Source organism: Lepisma saccharinum, chromosome 11, assembly GCF_977018435.1.
Source record: "Lepisma saccharinum chromosome 11, izLepSacc3.1, whole genome shotgun sequence".
Taxonomy (NCBI): domain Eukaryota; kingdom Metazoa; phylum Arthropoda; class Insecta; order Zygentoma; family Lepismatidae; genus Lepisma; species Lepisma saccharinum.
In genome coordinates this window covers 65,248,924-65,254,923 of record NC_139239.1, presented here as the reverse complement: position 1 = coordinate 65,254,923, position 6,000 = coordinate 65,248,924, and positions in this window count along the sequence as shown.

Here is a 6,000-nt window from a genome sequence, read left to right as displayed (position 1 = left end):
TTGTTCAGTGCCTGATACATCAGCAAGAATTGAGAAGCCATCAGAACTGTTAACTTGAGCAACAATACCTTCCATAATAATATCTCCACAAATGCTGATGATCTCGTTTTGTGTTCCATGAGAAATGTATTTTGCATTGTCACTTGCAATCTTTAGCTGGTCTCTTAAAATATTGTCACCTGCATCTACACGAAAGTCCAATAAAGCATTGAATACATCCCTAGAGTCTTCAGATTTTCCCCTAATTGGTAGATCGTGAGTTCCACAAAAAACTAAGCTCTAACAATAGGCAACAATTTTGACCTGTTTGCTTGAATAAGATTGTGGCGTGCCTTGTCCATCTGTTGTGCAACATCCAAATGCTGTCTCTCCATTACTGCCAGAAAGTTACTCGATTTCAGCACTGCTTCACAATGCCACTGAGAATTCAAATGATGTTTTATTTTATTAGGAAAATCATTATATTTTGTGCAGGCGTGAATGATAAAACTCCCTTGGAGACCCCGCTGAATTCATGGTTTAAACAAAACACAGTATCGACACAATAGTCCAGGGACATGTGTCAATATTTCGTGGTCCGTGGGTTTTTGAGTGAAGGGAATATATGACTACCGCAGATACGTTGCTAGTGTGGTACACAATAACGTACTATCATGTGTTTTGCTCGCAATTGTGGCAGAAGGCCTGTGTGCCGTCATAAATCCAAGGTGGCTACCGTTTCATGCACTAACTAAGAAAATCCATCATAACTCCTTTAATAATGGTTTTGGAATTTTTTTTATTGTTACATGTTTTGTTTAGAATTAAAAAAGGAACAAAATTGATTCTTACAGTTTGTTTCATATATCGCACTGTTATGGAGATATATCTAGTGAAACTATTTCGTGCCCTTTTCTGCAAGGATTCTATGCATATTTTACTTGACATTCTGGCATATAAAGGGGTGAAATTACTGCCTGTGATATTTTGTTGATGCCTACTATTGTGGCGCATTGCTTGTGTGACATCATACATCCAAGGTGGCTGCCTCTGCAGACATTAACAAACAAAAACGACCATATCTCCTTAACTCCTTTAGGAGTAATTTTAACCATTTGTAAGTTTGTTGGGTTTTTACACGAAGGGAAGACATGTGTATGGATGATGCTTTCATTTGGAGGCATGCAATCATGTATTACAATGTGTCAGAAACCATACATGACGTCCGAAATCCAAGATGGCCGCCTTGGAGGTTCTGCACATGAAATACTGTCCATATCCTGATTTAGAGTTCGATTATCACATTTTTCCAGAGGCATTTTCTGTTAATATTATAATTAAAAAGTGACAAATATTATTATAATTTTTATAACTACAGTAGTGTTCAAAGTTAAGCATAACTAAGATATGAGAAAATGTTTTATTTATAAAGTGACAGAATTGCTTAAAACAGTGAAAATTAATCAAAACGTTATATGGTATACAATAGAGTAGAATGCCAATGCCAATGCCAATGCTTTATTAACAGGTTTTTTGTAAGTATCGGGACCTTTGTGCCCTTGACTTACTATCATGTTCTTACAGAGTAGTGTATATACAACATTTCTCTTGCTATAACCCGGATCGACTGTCGGCCGGATTTGGACAATAGTTCATCTGTATTATTTCACTAATTTGAAATTGTTGAGTTCCTTGTTACAATTTTGCATTAACAGAGGAAGGAAATAATCACTATTATTTTTCAAACCATACAATAGTTCGGTGCACTGATGAAAAGATCTAATCACAAACTACATTTTGCACATCACTTTAAAGACACAAAACATAAAATAACCACATAGAATAATAATAATGATAACAATATATAAGTAACAATAAGTAACAATAAGTAACAAAGAAACAACAAAATCACAATGTGTGCTTTTATAGCTGCACTATCAAGCAACACTAATCTGCTCCATTGAAAACAGTACTTTGTACTCATAAACAGGGAGTATATGTAACATATAACATAATAATACCATAGCATTTTATGAATTTAGATTTGTTCAAAATTTCGGGTCATGAAATTAACAATTGTTTTTTAGTGCAAAGACACACATGCAAAAATAAGAAAATAGAAGATACTTCCTTGACGAAAAAAAGAGACTTGTTTGGGGTGAAGTTACGTAGCACGCTGTTTACAAGGTGGTTCAAGAGTTCTACAGGCAGCTGGTTCCATTTCCCATGAAGAGGAGTGCTGAGCTCTGGAAATGTCTTTGGTGGAGGATCGCGAGCTAACTCGTCTCCTTAAGACACTACAGGATTTATGTCTGGGGACCTTGATGACCAGTCCATGGAGTGGATTTATTCACCTTCAAGAAAGTCATCCACCAATTTGCTTCGATGCGCACATGTATTATCATCTTGTCATCCTTGAAGTTGAAGTCTGAGCCGATTGCACCTCTGAAAAGTTGCACATGTTGTTGGAGTACCTCGTTTCTGTACCTGTGAGCAGTAAGAGTGCCTCCAGCAGAGACGTGCAGCTCTGTACGTCCATTGAGCATGATGTCTTCCCATACCAGTATTCCATCTCGACCAAACTAATCCCTTTCCACGATATTCCTTGGATTAAATCGTGATCAAGGTTCTCTCCAGATGAATGTGCGACGGGAATCATCTTGAAAACTGAATCTGAACTGATCTCTGAAAGGGCACGTTCCTCCGTTCGATCAGGGTTCAATTTCGATGATGCTGACTCTACTGTAAGCGGGCCCTGCTGTGCACTGGATCAAGCGGGGCACACAGTTTGGCGAGAGAAACTCTAACTCCTGAGGTGGCTGCAAGCTTCGAGGACAGTTGTCTTGCAGGCATCGTCCGGTTTCGCCGTACAGTTAACGCCAGATATCGGCCCTCTTGTGGCGTTGTTACTCGTTGACAACCTTGTTCTGGCCTACCATGAACATATACTGTGCCTTGGAACCGTCGCCAAAGCCTGGAAATGACTGTGGCACAGTCAACGCTTCCGTGACTACAGTCTGAGTTTGACCTGCTATCAGACGTCCGATGATTCTTCGCTGACCTCTTTGTGCCATGTTCTTACTGTACATTGAACACTTTACCCAGAGATTGTCCTCCGATCACAATGAGCGTTCGACAAGGAGCGCACTCCTTGATGATTATTTATGGTGATAGTGCAGGTCTCCCCCTTCCATTTTTCTACTTTTTGGACACTACCGTATTATGGTAAAGGAGTAATGACGTCGCCTGTGACTTCCTCATTCAACATTCTCTGGAGCTCTAGGCAGTGTCAATATGACAGGAATGATCTTCTTGTCATCTTCATTTTCTCTTTTCCCATCAACAGCCTATTGAGATGGGTAGATTTGGATAATCCTTTTCTGCTTTTATTTTACTCCAATACTTGGAAATAACTCCTTCTGATAAAAAGTGTGAGGGGAACTTTGGTTGGAGCAAGACGTGAGCCTTGAACATCTCTTTTCGCGAACAGATACCATCGTAATTTGCCGAAATATTTGATTTTGGTGTCATGCAAAATCCTGTCATCTTAAAAATCCTGTCATCATATTCGGGGTGTAAGAGACGCCAATATATCAACCTCATTTCTACGAAGTACACCCTGGACTGCATTTTGCAGACTAACATTGCTCTGACGTCTAGGGCCTCCCCGATGGTACAGTGGTATCGTCGTTGCCTTGTAATCAAGGGGTCCCGGGTTCGATAACCAGTGGAGGCACATAGTGGTTCGGATCCTACTTTAAACTGTAGGTCCAGTTCCGATTAGCCTTGCTGTGCTTAGAATGGACTTAAAACAACAACTCAATCAATCCTCCCCGGTGGACGTTCACAATTGCCAGTAATGGATTGACTTTTCAACTAAGATAAACAATCAGGTAAATTTCGCCTGAGACTTGCATCAGAAAAATCTTCTGCCTGCCTTCGGCGGTCAACCGGTCTCCGAGGTAGTACGATTCTAATCGTGCCTCCCCCTTGGCGGTGTGGTTATCACATCGCGCTACGACGCCAGAGGTCCTTTGTTCGAATCCCGGACGAGGCATGGATGTTTGTGAGTGTCCATGCATCAATTTCATCATGTCATTACTCATCCCATCTTCGCAAATTAGCCAAAAGTGGCACAAAAAGCGAAGTAAAATAAAGCAAATCAATCAATCAATCGATTCTAATCGTACACTCACCTCAATTACTACTCCGGCAGTTTGTTTCTTTATACAGCATATTTGCAGAAGATGCAATTAAACCTACAAGTGTATCAATATACGCTGTATAAAATACACTTTGTTACTAACTTCGTTGTCCGTACTACCTAGTACAGTGGGATCCATGAGTATTAACGTGCAAATTTTCTATCACCATGTTCGTGCACTTTATTTGACCCAAGAAGAGCTTGAAGAATTAAAAATACTCAAAACAAGCTGTTGACATCTTCTGCACAAGCACACATAAAAATCCATCGCTTAAAAACACATAGGATGTGAGAGAAAAATTAATAAAAATAGTAATGGACAATTTGCATGCTAATACTCCTGGATCCCACTGTACGGTAGTTCGACGATAATTTAGCAAAGCCTTAGTAATCTCTTTTATGCTTTACACCGAGGTGGCTGAATATATTACCGGGAAGCAGCAGTCGCACAAAGAATCGAGTTCTTAATAACTGTCCCGGCAATGCTACTTATTAATATAGCCAGGGGCGGCCGCTCATAAGGACGATACGGACGCCGCAACTGCCGCGTGTAACCACAAGTGAACAAACATTACATTAATATTTGTATATTAACTTTTACATTGTCTGAATTGCAAATATTCCATTGCTTATAGATCGTTGGTTAGTCGGTTCTGTATTCATTCTTCCGCGACAATTGCGAACTTTGCACGCCACCGTGCGGGGGAATACCCAACTTGGAGAGAAATGTGGCGGGGCGCCGTCCTCCCACTTTACGAGACGAAGAGCATTCTCAGGCGCGGTCGCGAGGGGTAAGAGGCAAGGAACTGGCTGAATAACACGCGCGGGATCTGTGGCTGGGAGGACGGAGGGTTTGTCGTCCGAAACCCACCCCCTAGGCGAAACTGGCCCTCTCTTCGGCCGGAGAATGGTGAACAATGAAGAGTTGCCAGAAGCAATGAAGTTAACATAAGAAATAAAATTACCAACCGTTGAAAAAAATGTACAGACTCTTGCTTGATTTTTGTTATTTACCGTCGTTTTCTGCTACTTTTCGGTAATCACGACGATGAGGATGAGTGATGATATAATGAAATTGATGGAGGGGCATTCACAAAGAACACACATATCCATGCCGGGATTCGAACCCGGGAGCCCTGGCTTTGTAATGCGGTATGCTAGCCACGGAGGTCGGCTATAAATTCTTGTTACACGCAAAATTATCGTATATATGCGTTGTATATTTTCTAAGTTTAGTAAAAAGTACATTTGGATTACAATGATGTGGAGTACATCATGTAGATTTAATTACACGGTTTGATTAGCACGTTTGAAAAAAATCCTGATAATGTGACAAAGTTGTCCAATTTCGTCATCTAAACTCACCAAGAGCCGCTACAGGAACCTGTGAACCACAAATTTCTTAAAATTTGGCAAAATTGTTTGGCAACCCCGAAGCAATAAAACGACCGGATGGGAAGACGATAGTATTGACAATTGTTGTTTCTTCGTTTTCCATGGAAAAGTGAAGCTTTTTCGGTACTTGTGTCTTGTAGTTGTCCATTTGTCGCCGTCGCGATGAACAGTGTGGAGAAATTGTTGGTGCGAAGTTTTTCTACCAGAAGTCTGGATGAAAAATAAACATAAAAAACCTAGGCCGAATTTGAATCTAGAACAAGTGTCAAAGAAGTGAGGTCGTGAGTTCACTCGCAAATTTTGCGTTGAAGGGCAGAAGGATGAATTTCAGTTACAAACATGTCTGAAGATTTTTGGTAAGTTTGAAGTTTTTACTTTAGAGCTTCTGGTAACGCAGATATCACCTTTCCAGTGAGATATTT